Genomic DNA, 25,929 nt, shown 5'->3' on the forward strand with positions numbered 1-25,929 from the left:
TTTTTTTGGTCTTCAATGTTTTGAGGTTTATAAATCACCCTGCTCAACTCTACACTGCACCAAGGAAAAAAGCAGCTGCTAGTCATGCCCCTCTCTCACCAATGATCACTTGCGCACAAGGTGGAAGCATACTCATTATTTTAGCATCTATCAGCAGCCTCTGTGTTTCAGACTGGCTGTTCTTTTCATTACTATAATGCTTAAGCACGGCATTGAATGGTTATGATTTAAGGCGTTAGATGACAGATCTAAGCCTTTTCAGAAATGAATATTAACCTCATTATTTAAGCAGGGAGACCAAACTGACTTGTTTTCTGTCTCAAGGCTTCTAAGAAAATCAAGATTTACTTAGAAATCTTGTGCTGTAAAGTCGGTCCACCAAGCTCACCACTAGTCTATCTTGATTATATTTCATGTTTTTAAACAAATAAATATATTTTATTCTACTCTGAGTGGTATGTTTTATCTCTAGCTTTGCAACTGTGTGGGCTTTAATAATTTATAGGAGATGTTGTTATAATACGAGAATATTAACTTTAGCGAGTCTTTTAATTTGCTTGTGATGTCAGGTGTGTGCTGAAGTGTTTCTTCTACAGGACAGCAATGCCGCTGGTGCACAACTGTATTTTGACACTTCACTCAGAGGCTCCTGGGGACTAGATGAGCCAGTTCACTTTAGCACTGACTTTTATCTCTAGCTTTGAATGACTTGGGCAAGTCATTCAAATTCACAGAGACTGTTTCCTAATCTATTCAATGAGTATACTATATTAAATAATCTCTAAATTATCTTCCAGATTTAAATTCTGGTAGTCATAGCATATAACTGCAAATCAGCAGTGATTTCCACTGCTGGTGGAGTTCCTGAGAGCCCTGTGAATATTTGCCTAGGGCATCTCTCTGCCTTTGCCTTAAATTAGTTCTAAGAGGCCTGCGGTTGCTGGGCCTTTCTGCCCCTTTCTGTTTGTGCTGGCCATAGAGAAGGAGAAAGATTTCAAGAGGAAATGAGTTACTCTTGAAAAGAGTAAGAAGTTAGAGATGGGTTAGAGAGTCTTTTAGAAATGATGGGCAAATGTTGTTAAAATTCTAAAAAGATCCTCTGGGTTTAGTTTGTAACTCAAGGTCTCTGGTGACGATTTGGTCTGACTTCTTTGCTTGTTAATCTGTGAACCTTAATGAAAGCCTCTAGTCTTGGTACATTCCCACCCCAGACTGGAGTTCCCTGGTGTACAAACACTGATCTGTGCTCTGGAACAGTCACCAGAATGTCAGATTTTGAAAATAGTTTCACATTATATCACTGTCCTAAAGTTAGTGGTAAAATAAACACTCAAAAGTAAACTAAAATGGCATATAAATACAAGTTGTTTTAATACAGTTTCTCTTGTAAAGGCAATTTGATACTCATAGTTCTTAGGAATTAAAATAATAGACATCAATAATGCATGGACTACTCATTTAATTTGCTTTGCAGAAGTAAACAAACATGCCTGTATGCTTTATATGAAGTCGCAAAACTTGGGAAAGGTAGTTTGAACTTTTTTTAAATTTTGCGGTACGCGGGCCTCTCACTGTTGTGGCCTCTCCCGTTGCGGACCACAGGCTCCGGACACGCAGGCTCAGCGGCCATGGCTCATGGGCCCAGCCGCTCCGCGGCATGTGGGATCTTCCCGGACCGGGGCACGAACCCGCGTCCCCTGAATCGGCAGGCGGACTCAACCTCTGCGCCACCAGGGGAGCCCAGTTTGAACTTTTAAAATGTATTTTTCTAGATCACATTTGATAAATTTGCATCAGTATCCCAGTCTCTGATGTCACCTAGATGGAATTCTGTTTTTTCTTTCACTGATATACAACTTTAAGGACATCACTTAAGCTTAATCACTCAGTTTTCCAATATGAAAAATGGAGACAGAAATCCTTAGTCATTTCATAGGGCTGATGTGTGACTAAAAAGAGATAATGATTTGTGAAAGTTCATATTTAAACAATCTGTATAGGAAAAAAAGTTATTGTTTTGATTTTAACTAATCTGAATAATGACTAAACCCAATGGAACTGACCATTTCTAATCTAAGTATAAATGTGGAGTTTCACTCATCTGCTATAAACACCTTTCTGAGATAACATTGACACTTTCCTTTCCCTGTTTGAAGAGATGGAGTTGGGGTGGTGGGGGGATGCAGGGTATAACTTTTACTTTCTACCTTCCAGAAACTATACCATGTTCCAGAAATCTTACAACACAGAGTGGCCAAGGCTGATAGTTTTACAACTTGCTTTCTGATTAAATTCTGCAAGCATTTATTGGGTTCCAACTATGTGCCAGGCCCTTGTCACACAGTCAGATGGATAAGTGTACTAAGGATTTACTACACATAGGAAATGATTTTCCTGTGTAGGTATCTTTTCCCCCAAGTTTTTAAGTGTTGGGATGTGGTAAGGATGGGGTATACTTGGGAAAGTTAAGTTCAAGCATTTGGTGCCTGAGATTTTTGTACAATCAGACATTTGACTTATTGTAGAGTTGCAGGATAATACCCCATTGTGGGACAAAGGCTTCAGCAGGCTTTGCTAAAATGTAAGGTCCACTCTGCTGATTAGATAGAATCATTGAACCTTATGCTACCCAATATATACAATGGAATCCATAAGCACCCTCCTAAGAGGGGAGGCATTTAGATGAGATCTTTAAGACTTAGGTATTGTGTACCATGAATGAACATGAAAGGCTGGTTGGCATAAATAGCCATTCATTCTGTCTGCAGCATTAATTGAAAACTCAGGGGTGCATAAAGCCCCATTCTGATTTATTGAGTAAGCCAAAAGAATACCTTCACATCTGTATGCAAATATTTCACAACTGTGAAAATCCACTACTACTGATGAGTGAGTGACGCTGATGTGAAGAGGCTGTGAAGTGGTGATACATACACATTGGCTGTGACTTTTCCACAGAATCTTTGCTTAACCACTTTTGCATCATAATTTTCTGCAATACACATGTCCTTTAAATGTATTATGGCATTTGTAAATACTAAAATTTGTTCTGGTGTCCTTGCCAAAATGCCTCCAATTGGACTGAAAACCTTGGCAATGTATCTTGGCAGGCTATTAGTATGTTTGCTACATAAAGGATCATGTGTTGATATTTCTTTGCATTCTATAAAAGCTGCAGGTTTTGAATAATTTTATTATATGTATAGGGGGAATAAATCTTCAGTTGCCGCTAAGACCTTTTCAAAGAATACTTTTTCGTGTTTTTGTACATTCTCTCCTCTCCCTCCTAACCTATACTTTGAGCACAAGTAATGCCATCGATTTTACTGTATCAGGCAATCTATGGAACCCTCAAGGGCCCAGTTCCCTTCCTGGCCTTGCCTAGATTAGCTGTATGGCATTGGACTGATAAATCGCTAACCTTGCTGAGCTGTCCTGCCCCACCCATGTTCCCTCAGCATTCACCCCTGCACCCTGAACACCACCGATGGTGAACACCTGTGACTCTGGGACTTAGAACTTTTATTCTCGCTCTGATAATATGCTCAGTTTACAGATAAAGCAAGGTGGAAATATCCTAGAGTTGTTATCTCTAGAGGCCAACTTTAACCAAAGACGGATGGGGAGTTGGTAGATGAACACTCTTTTTTTTGCCCCTTGGTTGGGCTAATACTAAGTTGTGTTCTACACCATCCTTCAGAGTTCCCCAGCAGGACTGAGTTCCTCTTGCCAAACTGGAAACTGTCTTGAAAATGCACTTTTTATTGGCTTTCTTCCATTCCCTGTCTCATTCTTCACTCCCTGACAGTGTTTCCTGGGATCATCTCCCAAATAAATTACTTGCACTTGAATCCTTGTCTTAGAGTAAACTTCTGGGGGAACCCAATCAACGTAGTTAAGTTTCTCATGTGTAAAATGAAAACGATAATACCTGCCTACCTCTCCACATGGTTACTGTAAGGATCAAAGGAGATAATGTATGTACAAATGCTTTGAAAATTGTGAAACACTAAATAAATTCACATGTTTTAACTATTGTTACTGCTGTTGCTATTGCATTTTTCAAACTTTAATTTATGTGTACAAAATATCTGCAAATATAATTCTTACCTGTGAGCCAAGGAGAAAAATATCTGAAAGTTAGAATATAAGATAGGAAGTTACCGACAAAGGGTAGAGAATTAGCACCACAGGATGAAGAGAACTTTTCAACTACTACTGTAATACCACCCAACACCCACATAACCCTCTCCCCAAAATGACACATGTCAAAGACAAAGGATTAGAAAAGAGACAACTGGCTTTCTCTATTGTCATTTACATTTCTAGGGAAGAATACCTTTCCATCTTTTCTTTGTTTGGAAGGTGCCTTTTCATTATATTAAATTCACAGGGCAGGGACTGAATTTAAATTCTTATTTTGTGGAGTGCTTTAAAACATTAATCATGTTATTCAAATATTCAGAAAGATAAGGCAAAACTATCTTACTGACCAAAAACAGCCAGGTGGGTCACGGACAGAAGGAAGAATTTAAATAGCAGCAGTTTTACATATAGTGTCTGCTCACCATCTAAAATGCAAGTTGCATATTGAGGCAGAGAATTAAACCTGTCCCTTACCCCCTAAATAAAAGCAGATGTGTGTGAAATTTTTCAAGAAAAAAAAAATTGTCAAGCCAGAGGTTTTTGTTGTTTAATATACTTTTACCACCTTACTCAGAGAACAGTCTAAAAAAAAAGAAAAGTAAATATCTACGTATTCTGGAAGCAAAATGGGGGAGAAGATGAAAACTCAGATAAAGAACTGTGGTTGGTGATATATATAATGGTCTAAAGAGATACAAAAGCAAGTGCCAAAGCAATACATTCATATCTCAGGTTCATGTAATTTTATATTGCCAACTCAACGAGTTTTATTAACTGAATGAAGAGCTGAGCACTTCACTTCAGTTTTTGTCACACTGCAATTTTCTTAGATATTAATCAATTGTGACCGCATTTGCCCCAGAACTGAATATACCACAGTGCAAATTTAGTTTTAGCATGTGGTTGACTGCCATGTTGAAATTATGATCTTTTGTAATTGTTAAAAGTTTTTGTGAAATTTATCACACTTATAGCAGTTAGAGGGGTACGACTGCACAGACTGAGGTCTGTCATTAGAGTCTGTCATTAGGCCCTATCAAAATATTCTTGAGATGTTAAAAAAGTGATATTTTTTGTAATCTTGTGGCTATCTAAATGCTTTTACTCCTATTTTTCCTGGGAGGTTACAGTTAAGAATTTTTCTCTGTATTTGTTCCCACAGAAGCTGTTGCTAATCTTCGTTCATATACTGACTGACTCTCTTTGCGATCCTTGGTTCTTAAAAAGTTCTTACTACATTTCTCACTTTTAAACCACATTTGGGCAATCACTTTTTTTTTTTTTCCTGCTCCCGTAATATGTAGCTGATGCTCCTAGTACAGCACTTGTCATCCTGGATTATAGATAGTTGCTGAAGTGGATGTCCCCTGCATTAGACTATGAGTTCCCTGAAGGCAGTAGCCACCATGTCATTTTTGCATTCTTAGCACCTGTCACTGTCCTTGTCATTTAGTCGGTGGTCAAAAACTGTTTGGTGATTGAATCAAATAGACACAGTGCAGTGTGTTGATATTTAATGTATTTGCTCGTTAATATGACACCAGTTGTTCCTTACTATATTCTACTTAAGTCCTAGTAAAAGAATGAGTTGGGGCTTCCCTGGTGGCGTGGTGGTTGAGAGTCCACCTGCCGATGCGGGGGACATGGGTTTGTGCCCCCGTCTGGGGAGATCCCACATGCCACAGAGTGGCTGGGCCCAGTGAGCCATGGTCGCTGGGCCTGAGCCTCCGGAGCCTGTGCTCCGCAACAGGAGAGGCCACGACAGTGAGAGGCCCGCGTACCGCCAAAAAAAAAAAAAAAAAAAAAAAAGAGTTGATTTGTTTGTTTGTTTTAGAATGAGTTTTTAAACCAGAAAGGCATAATCATATTTGGGTTGAAAATAATTTAGTTCTCCGATTTATCTTTCAAAAGCTGTTTGTTGTTCAATGGCTTATTGATTTTAAATATTTTCTCTCTGAAGAGCAGGATTTCAAAAGATTTCCTTTTTTTTTTTTTTAAACAGATTTTTACATTGCCAAGGAAAAGGCATAACAGGTAAGACAAATCTTTTACTGGGTAAGTGTGAAAATTCCTACTACTTTGTGATTTGTTCAATTCAAGCCACTGATTTTAAGTAGTAAAAGGAATTGAATACATGTTTTTAAAAATCCCAACTGTTGAAAATTTCTATAATATAATCTAAAATAAATATACCAACTTAGCTTTTCCTTATAAAAAGGAAACTGGTAGGTTTAAAAACCATCTGCAGAATAAATATTTATGGAGCAGAATGGTCACTTGACTTATCTAAAGCAGTGGCATACATCCTCTTAGTTAATGCTTGATGAAGAACTTCCACTTACATTTCTTCTATGAACTAAAGAAGAGTTTCATTAACTATTTTTGAAAGATAATGAGGCCATGATCCCTTTCCAGATGTTTTACTCATAAAATAATTGTGCTCTTTCTTCCAAATCTCCCTAGTTGCTTGGTTCCTATTTCTTTGTTTATTGAGCAGTGAGTTATAAAGATGAAGAGAGAAGCAGACTATGAGGATGAGCTATGTTTCATGTGGGTCCAAGGTACCAATTCTTATTCTCTGAGCATTATGATAAATTCAAAAGTATTTTTATAAATCTACAAGTTGGAAACTTGTAATTTCCTGGAGCACTGTGCATAAATAGACAATAAACAATATTCTTTACGTGTTTCTATATACATAGTTGCAAATCTATGTACGGAAATATGTACAATATTTTTGAACTCTCTAAAGGTTCTTGTTTATAGTCGGCCAAGCCAGCAACATTCACAAAATTAAGGCATAATTTTACTTACCAAAGATTGGAGGCTCTTGAAGTTTTATTACTAAAAGATAATTATCTCAGATGTGGATAGAGAAAAATAAAAGTTTTTCACGGCTTTGCTTATAAGCATAGGTACACTTCCAACTCTTTTTCTACAGACGGGACTCAAGAATAAGGCTCTGCAGAATTTCCCTTGAGGTCTAGGAAAGAGACTTGCATTTTTACTTGAAAGCAGACTAACCTAATTCTAGTTTCTAGCATTCTGAGATGCAGGACTAAGAGGAAATAGAGTTCATAACACACAATAAAATTAAGTGTATATTAAAAAAGGTGCATTTAAATGTAACAGTAGATAAATGTAACAGCAACAATAATAATAATACAGCTAACATTTACTAAGTGTATGTTACGTACCAAGTACTGTTGTAAATGCTTCTATGTATTACTTCTTTTTCTTTCCCCACAGTGACCTTATGAGGTAGATGGTAGTATTGGCTCCATTTTACAGATAGGAAACTAAGACACAAAATTTTAGGTGACGTGCTGAAGTTCACACAGCTAATATGGGATAGAGTGGGATAGAATCTGAAGCAGTTGGGCTCTGTGATGATTGTTATTATACTATGTAATAGTGACCACCAGATATGAGAACTTAGAGCTATTTGTTTTGCCTCTTGGTACTGCCCATGTTTCCCCATGTTTTCCCAAACTGTCATTCAATTTCATCCACTTTGACTATGTTGGTTCTAGTTATGACAAATGGGCTAAGGAAAGTGATAATCAGCAACACCTATAAAGTATATTAAAAAAACTAACAAATTATTTTGCATCCTTTTAGACATCATTAATATTCTTTGTATTTTAATGACCCCATTTCCACCCCTTAGAAATTAATGAAAATGCTTCCAGGCTACTAATAAAGGTTTAATTGGGGTAAAAGGGCTGCCCTAAGGGAGGAATAAGGAAGTACCTCTCCCCCAGCTGCTGTGAGGGGTGGTCACTCACAGCTCACAGCTCACAGCTGCACTCTTCTTCTGAGAAGAGAAGATGCTTTGCTTGGAATGTTCCCCCACCAGGGCAGCCAGCAGCCAATGGTTAACTGATACATAAGGAGAATAAGAGGTTGTGCTTCCAGCCCCCTCCTTGTTCCAAGGGTGGATTGAACTATGGTGCTCCAGAGCTTCCCTTGGGACAGGCTCTCATAGTTTTCAGCTGAACATACATCTTTGCTTAACTTCTTCCCTTGCCCTTTTCAGTCTCCTTACTTCCACTTCTCCTAAGAGCATTCCCTCAATAAATCACATTTATAAGAATCTTCTTCTTAGGTTCTGTTTTTAGGAAACTCAGGCCAAGATGGATGGTCCTGGAAGTGGTCCTAGGAAGCAGAGTCTAAGATGAGATTCTGGAGGTAGATGGCAATGAGGTCCCTGTGTCACTGGTGGTAGGTATGGTATTGGTGTATTTCCAGTCCTTGGCACTCTGTAGAAGTGTGATTATTATGACCAGAGTTCAGCAAACAATGACCTGTGGGTCAAATCCAGCTCATTGCTTTTTGTAAATAAAATTTTATTGGAGCACTTTCATTTATGCATTGTGAGACAGAGCTGAGTATTTGAGACAGATACCGCATGACCTGAAAAACCTAAAATATTTACTCTTAGGTCCTCTCCAGTAAATGTTTGCCAACTCTAGGCTAAAATTTTCATCCATGGTGGTAAACTGGGTTGACATATTGGTAGGAGGCAATGCCATAGTTAGTGCAATGTCTCCAGCTTTGAGACATATGGGGAAATTGGAACAATAAGAACTATGGATTTGGGTGACCGTTACTAAGTATCATTGATGCATTGAAGAGAGAAAAAGAGATGCTCTATTAGTTACTACTTCTGTGTAACAAATGATCAAAAATTTAGCATCTTAAAACAAGACACATAATCTCCCTATTTCTATGGGTCAGGAGTTCAGGGATGGCTTACTGGGTCTTCTACTATAGGGTCTTTAAAAAGGCTGTAATCAAGATGTCATCCAGGGCTGGAGTCACACCCAAAGGCTTGACTGGGAAAGTATCCACTTTCAAGTTCATGTGATTGTTGATAGGATTCAGTTCCTTGTGACCAGTTGGCTGCGGGCCATCCTCAGTTCCTTGCCACACAGGCCTCTCCAATATGGCAGACTAATTCATCCAAACTAGCAAGAGAGGGATTCTGCTATCAAGAATGAAGTGGAAACCTTATGTAGCTTAATCACAGAATGACACCCCATCACTTTTGCCATCTTCTCTTGGTTAAAAGCAAGTCAAAAGGCTGGCTCATACTCAAGAAAGTGGTGATACAATGGTATAAATGCTAGGAGGCAGGGCTTACTGGGAGCCTTCTAAGAGCCTATCTGCCACACAGGCTCAGATCTATTACTCAGCATTTAAAGCAAACTGTGGGAGTCAGAAAGACTCATTAGCAGCATTTAAAGAGACACTCATCTCTTTTAGCTAGAGAGCAAACAGATTTGAATATCCTTCTCCCATCATCATCGTAAAAGTGGCAGAACTTTAAAGAAGGCTAAATTCTCAGCCTAGGCAAGTCTCCTAGGCCAAAGTCAGGGCCCTGGAAGAAACAGAGTAGGATCCTGAGGATAGGAATATAGATAGATAGGAATATCTTGGTAGCTGAGAACCTTAAATCTGTATCTTCTCCCCAACACTTTTGGCTTGCAATGGTGGCTAGTAAGCCCCTTCCCTCTTATTGAAAAGGACAGCCTCCTTGAAAACTATAAAGAAGTCTCAGATGAGGCAGGTTCATTACAAGACAATCCTCAGGATCTGTCTGTACTTTCCATTATGGGAGTCAGACTGATAATTGTGCTGTATCTCAGCATATCCTAACTAGGAAAGTAATGGCCTTTCCAGAGAGGAGATGAGTTTATATACTAATGAGTGCCAGATGTTGGCTGATATGTATGTCCAAAGAGTATGCCTGGAAGTGGACCCTGAGGGTCCTGGACCAAGGTGGCAGAATGTAAAGCTATATGAACTGTTTATCAATATGGGGTTACTCTGTTGTGACAGAATTTAACACCCTAGGAAAGCCCTGGATGATAGGTCTAACATAAGACTGGCATAGCTCTTGGTTGCTTGGAAAAGGTGATGGCCCACATGAAATGAAGTAGAGATCCCAGTCCTGTAGTAATGTAGTAAATGGCTCATCCAGTGGTCATTTACCTACTCCTTGAATGTGTAATTGATTGGACCTATTAGAAGTTGGTAGAATTCTATAATTGTTTTCTTGATTGGCTATCGTATTAGCAAAAGCCAAATGGAAGTCCTTGAAACTGTCTCCTCTGCCAAGTTAGTACATCAAAATCAATGGTCACATTCTGAGATAAACTGCACAGAGTGGATGCACTCTCAGAGATTTAAAGGATGCAGGGGTGACGATCTCCATCATATCCCCATGTAAATCACCAGTCCAGGTGATACACAAACTAGATGAATGGAGGTGGATGACAATGGACTACTGTCAGTTTAACCACGTTGTAGTTTCAATAGCGGCTGCTGTGCTGTATTCGATATATGCACTAGGCAAGTGACCTGGATACAAGGTTTTGGTTATTATTCTGGCAAACATGTTATTTTTAATACCCATTGAGAAGGAGGATCAGAAGCAGTTTATATTCATATGGATGAACAACAGTGGTCATGTTCTTTTCTCAGTGTTATGTTAATTCTCCAGCTCAGGCAAAACACAGTCTGAAGGGACTGAGACTATCTGGACATTCTGCAGAGCATCATACTTATATAGTCTATGAGTAACATCATGTTAACTGGACAAAGGAAGTCACTTTATGGCAAAGGAAGTATGTCAGTGGCACATGACCATGGAGTTTACTGGTCCAACCACACTGACACAACTAAGGCACCAGCTTAGAGAGGGTAGTCTGTGAGGATGGGTACCATCTTTCAGGGCATTGTATTCACTCTCAACCACAGATACATGGTGCTCTGTCCCCAGTAGGTAGAATACATGAGTTCAGGAATTAAATGGTGGGCATAAGACAGACTCCACTCACCATCACTTCCAGTGATCCATCCTTGTAACTTTAGGTTCTGTGAGTCTAGAGGTCCTAGGTCCAATGAAGGGAAACTTCCACCAGGGGATATAGTAAGGGTCTCAGTAAAGTTAAAAGCTATTGCCAGATTACTCTGGGCTTGTGCCAGTAGACTAGCTGGCACACAAAAAAATTACTCTATTGGTAGGGAAGTTGACCTTATTAATGATGAAGGGGCAGCAGTAATGCTACATATTAGAGGGAAGGAGCAGTGTGTTTGCCATTCAGGTGATCTTTGGGACATATTTTGGTATTACAATGGCTTGTTTAACTATAATGGGCAAGTACAGCAACCACAGCCTGATTAGGGCATGGTAACCCGGTGCTCAGACACCTTGGAGAGGTTAATTTGGTTTACCCCTCCCTGCCCCCAGGCAATCTATTTAGACCTGCTGAAGTACTAGCTCATAAGGAGGAGCATCTAGAAGGATGCTGAAGGAGAGAGAAGGTGACTATGTTACGGCCTAGGAACAAACTGCTGCAGGAGAAGCTGTAGTTTGTTCTGCTATCCTTTCTCTTATGCATTAGTCCAGAAAACACTATACTATACTAAAATACTATACTAACCAGAATCCTGAAGCAGCTGTGTCTGGAAAGAGAAAACTTAATGTAAGAAGCAAGTGGATCTGAGCAGTGCAAGGGGTGGACTGCTGTGTTGTTGGTGCTTCTCCCATCCACTGGTTGCTGTGAATGTTGGCTGCTAACAGCTCATGGCTACACACTTCCCAAAGATTTGCCCTCAGTTGAATAGCACCAACTCAGCAGAAAATTTCTCTCCCTGGAAATAAGAGATGTTAATCCTATGGTACAATTTATGTTCAAGATTTCCCCAAGGCACCAGGCTAAGCTAAAGCTAGTTTTCATCCAAGACTACATCCTTCTTGGCTGTCTTCTTCTGCCTACTATGCTTTTCTTGCTCTCCTTCTCCTAAGAGCATTCCCTTAATAAATCATTTTCAGAAGAATTGCAATACTGGGCCCTGCTTCCAGGAATTCTGATTGAAGATACCATCTTCTACTAGTAACTATACTGGAAAAATCTTTTATCTATCCCTACCACTCTGACCCAAACTTGATAGTATGCACATGAAAAGTTGCATAGATTGAGGTTTGCAATTAAAAAAAAAAAGTCCTAAAATTTCTCCTCAATTTATTACTATGGCAAAGACTCTCATTCATTTTCAGCTCTTAACTTTACTCTAACTGATGACCATTATTCTATTCTTGTTATTCTCCAAACCTTCTTCTCTACTGATGTCAACTATCTTTTAAAACAATTCTGATCATGTTACTCCCCTGCTTAAACATTTTGGTGACCTTCCACTGTTTCCTGGATGAAGTCTCAACTAATTAGCATAACATACAAGGCTTTGTTTATTGGCCTGCAATTTGGAACTGAATTCTAGTAGACTTTTCCCCTTACCTACAGCCTGTACAACATGTGCTACAGCCAGACTCAACAAATTATTCCCTGAATAAGACATGCTCTGCTTTGAATCCATGCTATTCCTTCTGCCTGGGATTTCTCCTCTTCTTCTTCGCTTGTAAATACCTGCTTATACTTTAAGACACAGTTTATTTATCAGATCTTCTGTGAAACTGTTATTGACCAACCCAGCACTTCTTTCCAAACTCCAGGAAGAATTAATAACTTCCTTCTCTGTGCTCTTCTACACCTGCGTTATGATGATTGTCATATTTTTATTTTGTACTTGTTTATTAACATGTCTTTCTCCCTCACACAAATTTGAATTTTTCAAGGGTCATGAGATTTGTTTTTGTATCCATAATAATTATCACATGGCTTAGCATAGTATTCTTAAAATATATATATATATTTATATAAAAGTAAACATATATACACATTTTTAAAAAGAATACTATGCTAGGCCATGTGATAATTATTGTCACATATATATATATATATATATATATATATATATATATATATATATATAATTGAATGAAGAACTTGGCTTGTTCTTAGAGAGCTTCTCAGCCTGACGACATGTTGGCCTGTTCTATTCTAGTTCCTGCCTTCAATCCTTTTCCTCTTGTTGGAGATTTGGAAACAGAAGACAGTCTTTGGACAACTGTCTGCTCATCTAAATCAAATGACTGTCCACACCTTCATTCCATCATTGCATGAGTCTATATAACTTTACTTCCTATTCATTACACCAGTTCATGCTCCCTGTGATTTATAACAAATAGGGGCAAAGAAATAAATGTCCAAGTGGCAATAGCAAGCCTGAAATTTAGCTAGGAGACCTAAACGCAAGCCTACATTGTCTCTCTTTGAAAGTGAAAGTAAGCCAGGGAGAACTGAGAGAAAACTGCTTTAAAAGTAGCCAACGCCCCCCTCCTTCATAACTACTCTGCACTGTAGTCACTCTGGAGGCCAGTTTAATTGGCCTCTGTTTCTGATTCATCTAGACATTCATATAAGCAGAAAGTAATGCTAAGTTTTCAGTTTTTCTAAAAAAAATATTTCCTTATATTTTTGAGAGGCTGGGTTGTGGATATAGCCTTAAGAATTTCAAATAAATATACTTTAAAAAATCCCCAGTATATTGTTAGAAATTGTATTAGATCTTGGAATAAATCTGAAGGTAAAAATAATAATAAAAGACTCTTCATTCTAGGAAACTCAGTGGTTAATGTGGCATAAAGCCTGGTTATGAGAATCTGACCTGATAATATTCATTCTTTTCCTCCAGCCACATTCTTGGCCTCAGATCCTCCAGCTCCCTCTAACTTCAAAGGAAACTCTGCATGAAGAGGGACGGCATACAATAGAACTTGTCCGATTATCCCCCTCTGTTTGGAAATGAGTAAAGATTATAGACATGTTTTCTTCTTTCTGTGCTTTGGATATATGATGTCAATTACCTCAAGCCAAACCCCCTACCCAGGCTAATGTACAGATTTGGATTATACCAAAATTGCATAAAATTGGAAACAAGATATTAATAATAATCTATAATGGTGTGACATAATGGAATACATGTTTATTTTCATTGGCTTTAGCTGGTACCACAGAAAAAGTAAATTAGCTTAGCAATTTAAATTTTATATTTATTATACCCTGACCTTTCTTTCTCTTCCCTCACCACTTTATATTATGAATGAGGTAATTAAAGAGTCTACTTCTTTCCTGTTCTACTATAGCACATGTTTACCCCTTTAAATGTGTTTGTGAATGTGTATGTAAGTGTGCATTGTTTATTTTAACCAATGTTTGAAAATAAAGTTGGATTGCTAAACGCCAAAGGAATGAATTAGTCTGACTTGGTAATTAAAAGAACATACATGAAGTATTGATGAGGAACCACTGTTAGACTTTTCATTCTCAACCCAAAATGAAAAGGCCAGCATAATAATCCCGCATCACCTCTGAAAATGATATCAGGAAATGTGTTCTCAGAGTCAGCTACTGGTCAAGACTTACATCAAGTTAAACAAAACAGTGAAGGATCAGGGAATCTGGAAGGGCCAAAAGTTCAAACAGGAGACCTTTAGCCCTTCTGCCTGCAATGCATAATAATACCTCCTGTTTGTATGATAGGTGCTTACCGTTCCCTGAAAGCAAAAGCATTTATGACTTACATGTTAAGGACTAAGTGCTCTGGTCCCACTCTTCCTGTACAGGATTATTTTCTACAGAAGTTAATACAATTTGAACTACCAAGTGAAAACAACAACAACAAACAATAATCCCCAGTGGACCAATCTACTTAAAGCTGTGTCTTACCAAGCTTCCAGAGTATTTGGGATTGTCTAAACTACAAAAGAATTACGTCAGCTATGGATGAATCTTATCAAGGGTTGGCTTGCTCTTTTTTTCTTTTCTTTCTTTTTTTTTTTTTTAGCTGTGTTGTTTGGCCTATGGAATTTTAGTTCTCTGACCAGGGATTGAACCCAGGCCCACCGCAGTGAAAGTGCCAAGTCCTAACCACTGGATCTCCAGGGAATTCCCTGGCTTGCTGTTTAAATGTCTTTAATGAAGACTCCATTTCCCTTGTGAGAGTCTGTATTAGCCAACCAAAGCTGATAGCAATAACAATAGCTGGAGATTTGACTTCAAAAATGCTTTAGTTTGAGCTGTTTCTGCACACAAATATAGAAGATTGTAGATAAATAACATGAACGTAGTTTTGTTATTACTAAAAATAGTTTAGAAATATATAAAAATGTAAAAAAGATTTTTATGAAGTGAATGATGTAGTAAGCCCCTAGCTTTAGTGGTTTGTCACTTTTTACCCAGCTTTTAGGCGTGACTTACCACTGCCCCAATAAAACAAAGCAAGAAACTTGAACGCAAACCTTTCAGCCAGGTAACTCCATAGTTTATAAGTGGCAATGAATGACATTTCCTCAGAAAAATCTTGGAAATGACCAATGTTGCACATTTTATTAACCTATATTTAACCTGAAGCCTAGAGACTAGCTTCCCTCTCTTCCTGTCTTCAAAATTTCTGTTACCAACTGTACTATGTTGAAGTTTACATGACAGGCCATTTCAACACTTTTGTTTAGTTAGATGGAAGTGCATCATTTTTAAAGAAAAGCTCTATTGCCAAAAAATATAAACAGCTCTAACTTTGATTAATATAAATATTTAAAAAACAGAACATTCTGTTACAACTTACAAAAACAGTTCTGATGTAGCTGATGGGAAAGAAAAAGTGCTTTCATACATTAAACAAATCCAACAAAATGCAGCTGCAGAACAAAATTTTAAGTAAATATGAATTGTTTGTCTTTTCACAGGGCTACAGTATTTACTTAAATGGAGTTATTTTAGAACACTTTTTGTTTCATTAGAAAAACAAAGTGTTTTTTTTTCCATTTTATTTCTGAAGTATTTAAATTTCAAAGACCTCTAATTTAAAGACACCATTAAAAGTATTCCTCCTGCTCAGTTTAGGGTTTGCTAATAAGCCACTGGACAAGAGATGTGTGAAATGAATAGATGAAGAAAAACGTTGACAGCAAAAGCGAGGCCTGAAGGGTGAAGTTAGTTTATTAGGCCCTGTTTGTCACGAATGGCCCTGCAGCACATATAAAAGCAAATCCCTCTACCTTAGAAGATTAATTCTGAAGGAGGCACTCTTGGGTCAAAGTATACATAAGCGTGTGCCTAATCTCAGAGAAATCAGGCTATTTTTTCACAGCAATTAAGCAGAGGTCTGGGGTTTCACCCACAGCGTATTTAAACACAGGATACAATTAAATCCCAAAGTATTAATATCTTTGCTCTGCAAAATTGCCCAGGAAATAGATTTTGTCCTCTTTCAAATGAAAAGCAAGGCAAATTAAGAGAATAACTTGATTCTTAGCTCAGCTGCTTGAGAGTGTCATATTTTCTTCCAGTTGCAAATGTCGTATGTACATAAAGACAATTCTTACTTTACAATAGGGTAAGAGTTATATGCTTTCTGACTCCTTTAATCTAAATAAAGAATCTTAGAAGTTTGCATGAAAATGTATTGTTTTAAACTATAATTAAATTTCTTATTCAGCTTATGTTAAAAATCAACTCCTTATAAAAATCGAACAACTTATTGTTTACCACAAATAAAATGTCACAACTGAGAAGCTTTGCAGCATATGTAAAGAAGTAAATGTAAATCTTAAGCAAGCAAGTGTGTGCAGAGGGATTGCTTTCTGTAGAGATTTTTCTTGAAATTATTTTATTCATATAACCATCTCAAGTCAAAATCTAATCTTCTAGAGAAAATTACTGCTAGTTTAAAATACCGCTTCAAAAATGCTAAATATAAAAACAACAAAATAACTTTTATTTGTTGTGCATCAGTTCCCTAAAGGCAAAATTTTTACACTAAAAATTATATTTAATAAACCACCACCTTTATTCAGATCTTGGGGAAAAAACCTTTCTCTATTAAAAAAAATCTGCCCATATTACAATTCTCTTTTGTTCACATATCAGATTAATATTCCATTTGACTGATAAACCAAATTCTTTTTGGCTTTTGGGGGGAAAAGCAGTGGAGGGAAGTTGGTCTTGGAATAAGAAAGGTTAGAAATAGTTTTTCACTTACATAGCTGAATCAATAGTTATTTCATTCCTATAAGTGTTTCTAGAAAGATAGTTTTGGTATATGATCCAGTGAGTAACCTTATAACCTATGACACATGGGCATGTTCTTAGAAATGAATAAAACTGAAAGAATGAAGCAAAGTAGAATGAATCAGATGTGGGATGGTATGCATGTGTATACTAACGTACTTTCCTCCCTAAAGCTCAACTGTTGCCTTTAGGAAGAGCTGAATACTTAACCACACTATAAATGGTCTGGGCACTTTTTGATGTGTGCTGGGCTTATGTGAGAAAGCATGCAATCCGAATTTTACGAAGGATTGTTTTACTAGGACCAATGACTTTAATAGTACTTCTTGCTGACATCACTGGCAAATTGGTATACTCTGTAACCTTTAAAAGTGCAGCATATCCCAAAATGAGTTACTTATTAAACAAATGTTCTTTTTTTGAGTGTAACTGACCTTTAAATGATTATTTCTCAGCAATTGCAACAAAGAGAATCTCACCTGTCACCTTTACACTTTTGATGCTACAGTGAGTAGATCCATAACCTTTTCACAACACTTAACATGCTGCACAACATGGAATTACAAACGCTAATGAATACTCTTTCTTTTAAGGGGAAGTCCTATTACTTTATTAAATTGTTGCAGTACACAGAAGCCATGGAAAAGTATAACAATAAATCATTATTTTGATCAATCTGCAACCATTTTAGAAAATATAACTCCAAAGCACCAGAGAGTAATTTACTGCTAAGGACAGTTTCTCCTGAAGTTTTCTCCCCTCAGCTTCCAAGGGGTATACGTGTGTGTGTGTGTAGGGGGGGCATCAGTTAAACAATTGTATTTGATTAGAAAAACATTGTCTTTAGGTTCAGGCACTTATACAATATTTGTAGGCAATTTGAATTAAACCTACATGCAACTAGCACTCTACCCCCTTTTCACTAACTGGAAGGAAGGCTTTTGAAACTCCAGAAGTATTGATGGAATATGTACGTATATCCTGTCATGTTAGAGATTCTAAGATTGTGCTTTCCTCAGAAATAGACACATTTGTAAAGATGTAATTGGTATAATCAAATCATGGTTTTCTTTAACTAAGTGAAGATGGTAATTATAAATTTATTCTTCAGGAATCAAATCAAATCTCCACAAATTTGCATGAGCTAATGTTCTCTGGGATCTCTTTATTAGTGCAAGGAGATCCATGTTACAAGTCCCAATGACCTTTTCTTGAGCAAATATACTATTTACACCTTAATAGAGCTGCTGAATCTGATGAAGGTTTCATTAGTTAAATATTTTCCCTTTTACAGAAGAGCAATATTCCAATTTTGAAAATTTTCAAGAAAAATTTCTTGATTTGAAGGATTCAATCACTGGAGCAAGGTAGTATGTTCATAGTTACATATGTTTTACTGTAACAGTAAGATACAGGTACTGCTCATGTTTGAGAATAAACTTTTTTCTTGCCAATTTGACCTTATTTATAAAATTCTGTTTTGGAAAAGTGTTGAACTCTTAACATTGTAAAACATCAACTCTCCACAGAGTAAAAAGGCATTTTTCACTTGTGTGTTCTCTCTTTCCTCTATTCCCACATCTCTTATAAAGTGAACATATTAGAATGAATTACAGACAAATCTGAGAAATTTTTCCTAAACAATGAAAAATAACTGTTTTGAAATAATGTTCACTTACTGTTTTCTTTTCGGCTCTGACTTGGTAATATTTTGTAAAGCATGAGGGGCAGCCACAAGCCTTCACCAGAGAAATCAAAATTAATGTCCTTCGGAAATATTGGACTCTAAAAGAAAAGAATAGCAGAGATATGACTGATTTGGCTTCCTTTAGTTTAATTTACAAAAAGGCAAATCAGTTATTTTATTGGCATGTAATCACAAAGAAAAATACACAGACTTAAAAGACTAAACTGACCCATCATTGTCAAGACTTCCAGGGTCTTATTCATTAATTATGGTGGCTGCCCACAAACAACAGAAGAAAATCAACAATGCTAGATAAAATAATTATCAAGGGCTTCTATGTCTGTAAACTATTTAAGTTCTTGAAATTGAATATTTATGATGAGTGATGCTCCTTTAATATATACCATATTTCTGCCTGTTCTCATATCTGACTGCATTCAAAAACCCCAGATGCTCCTGTCCTTTTTTCACACCCATCTTTCACTTGGCTTCATCACAACCCTCTCTGCTGACATAGTGCCTATTAGAAAACTGAACACCTAGCGTCACTTGCAGTTGCTCAAGTACCCGCTCATCTTGTGATACCCATTTCTGTCTTTAACAATAGTTCAGTTTCAATATCCTTTCTGCCCTTTTACAGGCAGCCCCCATGAAACATTTGTGAAGTTTACTTTGCACTTATCAATACAATGTAAACCAGCATGGGCTTACCTCCTTGGGGTTAGTGAACCCACGTTGTCTGTGAGCACAGACAACACTTTGGCCACAGATGTGACTGGTTAACTGTACAAGCAAGGAGGATAAATCCACATAACAATACTTCATTCACCAAGGAAATCTGCAGTGGATTACAGCTTCTCTATGGTTAAGTCTGGTCTTAATTTACTGCTTTTATTCAGTTTTCAACCACAAACGAGCCCCTTATGAGGCATTCACTATGCAGAATTGACAACTCTTTTTATCTACTTGAAAAATATTTTTGGATAATAATTTATGGTTACAAAATATTTTAAGCAGTTTGAATGGTTATATTATATTCTTTCAATGCTTAATGATGCAGTATCCCCTGTAAAAATGGAACGCCAGGCAATCTGGTAATTTTACATACAGTATTTATAACAACAGATCAATTTGGCCATATAGAAACACAAATTACAACAAAAAAAAAATACCCTCTATATTTCATAGGAATTTCTTAAAAGACATTTTTTTAAAGCTCTTAAATTGTATCTTAGGAGAAAATCAGAGTTCAGAACAGCATCTAAAGGCCACACATAAATGGGTGAAAACATAATTTTGGCAAGCACTATATTTTATTTATGGACTATTATGTTTAAAATATCATATTTTGAACACCCTTCAGAAAGAAAAAAGTTGCAGCTCTCTCTGAGGACACAAGGGCGAGTTCATATGCTATTTATATTTCATATATGAAACCAAAGTGTATGGGTATTTTTTGTATTTTGTATTTAATAGTAAAAAATGTATTTGTATTTTTTACCATTAAATGTATTATATTAATGTATATTCTGAATTAATGCCATCTTTAAAAAAAATCCATCTGACAGTGCTCATTATTATTGGACACAGAGTCTTTTCAAAAACTGATTGCTAGTAACTGGAAGTACTCTGAAAACCCCAAGTAGGCTGAAAAACATCATATACCTTTAATAAGTGGCAAGTGCCTGTATCAGAGTTTGTCATTTAAATGCTCACCTTCTACTATTGCCAACCAGTGACCCTATAACTGGAAATGGGACCCATGTAAATGGAATGCATTTTATAAATGAAGACAATGGAAGCAGTGTGGTTGATGTTCTTTGAGATGATAGAGTTCCTTTTGCGTTGCTTTAGATTAATTTAAACCATCGGTACACAAAGCTTTATAACTTTCCTCTCGGCAGAACTTGAGCACTTTTAGACTCATTGATCCTAAGGGATTCTTCCCATTGCAGGATGAACTCCCTGAAGATAAACAAAAGAAAACATTCAGCTGAGGTATTTGCCGTGTTTTCCTCATTAGTGGCTACACTATCTTGAGCAGGGAATGAGGGCTTAGGGAAAAGCAGCCATGGCATTAACAAGAAAGGACATTGTTTTTACAAGGAGGAACACTTTATGGTTTTGTAAAACATCTCTCCTCAAGTGCCAAATGTAAATCATATTTTTAGAAAACCCAAATTATGTGTGCGCTTCAGGGGGAAAAGCTACATAAACATGTGATAGAAAAATAATGAACTGTATCACTTTGGTTAATTAAGCAATATTGCTTCTTTATAGACTCAAATGCTGTTTGGTTTTCATCACAAAAACAGGTGGGGTTTGCTTTTTTGTTTATTGTTGTTGTTGGTTTGTAATTTTGCTTAAAAGAATTCTTTATGTTATCATTCTTGTTATTTTAGAACTTGCTATGTTCTGCCTCTAACCTGATAGCTAGGTTTCATTACCTTCCTAGATGTTCTAATGAAGGTGTAAAAGAAAAGGTTAGAAAGGTGATAAATTAGATTCAAATGCCACTTAACATAACTCCCAAATCATTTATATTAGAATAGTTTCATTAACAATATTACAGCTACTTTCTGTTGTTTTTTGCAAACATATTAACATATAGATAAGAGCAACTTCTATAATAGAATGTATAAGTTTGGAATTATGACAACAGCAGTGAACTAGCCTTGTTAGCACAGGCAAAAGTGGTTTCTAATCACCAGCTGTGGGTCAACGGGCACAAGATTCCTAAGAAGATTTTGTACATTCTTTCCAATCCACTTGGCAAGTAGACCCCTAATGTTCCTACATCATGTACATTACACCTTGTGTGCCCAGGTGCTGGTGTTGCTTCTCCTTCCTGTTCCTGCCAAGCATTATATGTGAAGTTAGAGTGGGAGAGTCATTTAACAATGAATTTCCCCATGGTATAACCATTACGAAGCTATCCATGCTAAATAACTTGTTTTTTAAGTCACTGTGCAATTTCAAGGTTTTAATGGTCCTTCCTTAAAATATAATACCCTGTGTCATTTATTTCCTAGAGTGAAAGCTGGTGCCAGCCTTTGGAATTCATGTGAAACAAGTGATTCAATATGTTTTGAAGAGAGAATGAAAACTTGATAAGCAATTAATCTACCCTGAATGCTTTCCTAATGGTTTGTGCCTTTTCTTACTGATTTTTTTTATCCGGATTTATTCAAAAGAAAATCAAAGCAAACATACATTCAAATCTTTCTCTAGTGCATTTGTTAGAGTGAAACCCACACACAGTGAGGCAGGAAAGATTGAATATCTAAATAATTTAAAAATAATTTAAAAATAAAGGTGTTTTTGGTTGAATAGTAGCAACGTGAATTTTTTTTCCCCTGTGCTTTGAAACTATGTGAGAAGGGAAAGATTTGAAACAGGAAACTGGGTGAATGAGCATAGAGAACAGGCTAATTTCCTAACAGGATAATCTTGCAAGTGACAACTGGCTGGGGAAGTGAAGTTGTCTTAGTCTGACTGATGATTCCCAGAGGCCCAGGCTTAAGAGTTAATGCAGGCCAGAGGCATCACTGAGACTCAAGACTCAGCCAGTGTATCCCCAAGGAGCCCGGCGAGAACATAGAAAAGACTTGCCAATAAAGTAATATTGTATGGGAGACACTGTATGGGCTAAGGAGACCCTTATTAGAGGACCACGTGGAACATCCAGATTTGAAGACCTGGGAGTCCTAGAAGGGACTGCATTTCAGTGGTTTGTGGGCCAAGAGAACTAGAGCCTGGCACTAGTGGTTTGTGGCGCCCTGAATTCATTCAGGGTGCTAATAGCTAAGGACTACAGATGAAAACATCATGACTTTTCCAACTCAACAGAGATTATGTGTCTCTCCCTTGGTAGAGGGGTGCAGAACAGAAATTGCAAATCGGAAGATATAGAAATCAATGAAAAGTTGGACTTACAAGAGTAGAATTAACAAGGTCAATAAAAAAGTCAGAGAGCTTTCTCTTGAGTAAATGCCAAGTGAGTCTTAGGAGCTTTTGCATGCTAGGATATTTCAACAGACATTCCTTGTAGAGAAATAATAACCATGGCAGAAAGGAAAAGCATGGGATCCAACAAGATGATGTGTATGTCCAAGACTGGGACTGAGACTGAGATCATGCCTTCCTATTTCTTAGTGAGGAAGTACTGGAGGTTAAAGAACTTTATAGTATCATACTTATTACAAAGGAATGATAATTGCATATGTATACATATACTTATATGTATATACCTAAATTAATTCCTTGGTAGAACATATATTGCCTTCACCCAAATCGTTAAGAACAAAAACTCTAGTTGCCAAAGTCCCAAGGTGTAGAACATTAATTCAGGTGCCAAGTAGAAACACTTGAAATGGGGGTGTGTCATAATGAGCATTCCATCATATTTTTGGCACCCGGCAAAGAACGGCCTCAACTGAATCTTCTGTACATCTGTAACCGGATGAGTACTACATGCCTATCATCTGAGTGGGGTTAGTCTCTGATTGGCGTATTGCCAAGTAACCCAATTTTAGAATAGCACAAATTTTAATTATATGTTTCATTTAACTGACACCTGTCCTTGGAGGCTGTCATTAAAATGTTACAAGCTATAATGTGGGAACTATTATTACCTATGATCTATAGACAGGCAAAAATAAATAAGAGAAAGAGAGAAAGAAAGGCTGAGAACTTTAGAACAATGATAGATTTGGAAGACTAGAGATTACACTGGCGAAAGAGAGCACTGTATCGCTTACCTAGAAAATTTGTAGAAAATGAAAACCCATATCACTGAATTTCTAGGGTGTTAAGTATGATTTTACTAAATATCCACCTCATCCATCATTTCATGTTGTGGGTATAGTATACCACTCTTTTCCTGAATAAAGAGGGAAAAAATGCCTCCTAAGTAAAATGCTTGACCTTGAAAAGGCATTAGCTTTAAAAATAAATTCTTTTGGGACTTCCCTGGTGGCTCAGTGGTTAAGAATCCGCCTGCTAATGCAGGGAACATGGGTTTGAGCCCTGGTCCGGGAAGAGCCCACATGCCATGGAGCAGCTAAGCCCATGCGCCACAACTACTGAGCCTGCGCTCTAGAGCCCGTGAGCCATGACTTCAGCCCGTGCACCTAGAGCCTGTGCTCTGCAATGCAGCCAAAAATAAATAAATAAATAAATAAACATAAATGCTTTCAATTACAAAATCTCATACTGGAGGAGCTTCAAGATGGCGGAAGAGTAAGACGTGGAGATCACCTTCCTCCCCACAAATACATGAGAAATACATCTACATGTGGAACAGCTCCTACAGAACACCTACTGAATGCTGGCAGAAGACCTCAGACTTCCCAAAGGCAAGAAACTCCCCCACATACCTGGGTAGGGAAAAAGGAAAAGAAAAAACAGCGACAAAAGAATAGGGACGGGACCTGCACCAGTGGGAGGGAGCTGTGAAGGAGGAAAGGTTCCCACACATTAGGAAGCCCCTTCGAGGGCGGAGACGGTGGGGGGTGGTGGTGGAGGGGGAAGCTTCAGAGCTACGGAGGAGAGTGCAGTAACAGGGTGCGGAGGGCAAAGCGGAGAGATTCCCACACAGAGGATCGGTGCCGACCAGCACTCACCAGCCCAAGAGGCTTGTCTGCTCACCTGCCGCGGCGGGCGGGGCCTGGCGGCTGAGGCTCGGGCTTCGGTCAGATCCCAGGGAGAGGACTGGGGTTGGCGGCACGAACACAGCCTGAAGGGGTTAGTGCACCACGGCTAGCCGGGAGGGAGTCCGGGAGAAAGTCTGGAGCTGCCAAAGAGACAAGAGACTTTTTCTTGCTGCTTTGTTTCCTGGTGCGCGAGGAGAGGGGTTTAAGAGCACTGCTTAAAGGAGCTCCAGAGACGGGCGCGAGCCGCGGCTATCAGCGTGGACCCCAAAGACGGGCATGAGATGCTAAGGCTGCTGCTGCCGCCACCAAGAAGCCTGTGTGCGAGCACAGGTCACTATCCACACCTCCCCTCCTGGGAGCCTGTGTAGCCCGTCACTGCCAGAGTCCTGTGATCCAGGGACAACTTCCCCGGGAGAACCCACGGCGCGCCTCAGGCTTCTGCAATGTCACGCCGGCCTCTGGCAGGCTCGCCCCGCATCAATACCCGTCCTTCCCCCGGGCCTGAGTGAGCCAGAGCCCCCGAATCAGCGGCTCCTTTAACCTAGTCCTGTCTGAACGAAGAACAGACGGCCTCAGGCGACCTACACGCAGAGGAGGGGGCTAATCCAAAGCTGAATCCCAGGAGCTGAGCCAACAAAGAAGAGAAAGGGAAATCTCTCCCAGCAGCCTCAGGAGCAATGGATTAAGGCTCCACAATCAACTGGATGTACCTTGCATCTGTGGAATACCTGAATAGACAATGAATCATCCCAAATCGAAGAGGTGGACTTTGGGGGCAATGATATATATATATATATATATATATATATATATATATATTTCTCTTTTTGTGAGTGTATATGTGTATGCTTCTGTGCGTGATTTTGTCCTTATAGCTTTGCTTTTACCATTTGTCCTAGGGTTCTGTCTGTCCGTAGTTTTTTTTATTTTAGTATAGTTTTTAGCACTTGTTATCAGTGGATTTGTTTTTTTGGTTTAGTTGCTCTCTTCTTTCTTTTTTTTTAATTACTTAAAAATATTTTTTAATAATTATTTTTCATTTTAATAACTTTTTAATTTAATTTAATTTAATTTTTTCTTCTTCCTTCCTTCCTTTCTTTCTTCCTTTCTTTCTCTTTCTTTCTTCCTTTCTTCCTTTCTCTCTCTCTCTCTCTCTCTTTCTTTCTTTCTTCCTTTCTCCCTCTCTCTTTCTTTCTTTCTTTCCCGTGTGGATGACAGGCTCTTGGTGCTCCAGCCAGATGTCAGGGCTGTGCCTCTGATGTGGGAGAGCCAAGCTCAGGACACTGGTCCACAAGAGACCTCCCAGCTCCACATAATATCAAATGGTGAAAATCTCCCAGAGATCTCCATCTCAACACAAAAACCCAGCTCCACTCAACGACCAGCAAGCTACAGTGCTGGACACCCTATGCCAAACAACTAGCAAGACAGGAACACAACGCCATGCATTGGCAGAGAAGGT

General features: G+C 38.2%; 1 protein-coding gene across 3 annotated transcripts in view; it reads right to left on the bottom strand.

Annotated features, from left to right (window-relative positions):
* ADGRL2 (adhesion G protein-coupled receptor L2) overlaps window positions 1-25,929 on the bottom strand; it is a 626,947-nt gene that overhangs the window by 346,671 nt on the left and 254,347 nt on the right. The window contains exons 5-6 of one of the 3 annotated variants that reach the window (XM_067043727.1): window positions 24,463-24,607; window positions 18,806-18,911 (exon numbers count right to left, since the gene is read on the bottom strand). The exons of the other annotated variants lie outside the window; for them this stretch is intronic. The gene's annotated coding sequence lies outside the window, so the exon portion shown is untranslated. The remainder of the gene's footprint in view (window positions 1-18,805; window positions 18,912-24,462; window positions 24,608-25,929) is intronic. 3 annotated transcript variants of the gene reach the window in all.

The sequence above is a fragment of the Kogia breviceps genome, chromosome 1 (genome assembly GCF_026419965.1).
Source record: "Kogia breviceps isolate mKogBre1 chromosome 1, mKogBre1 haplotype 1, whole genome shotgun sequence".
Lineage (NCBI taxonomy): Eukaryota > Metazoa > Chordata > Mammalia > Artiodactyla > Physeteridae > Kogia > Kogia breviceps.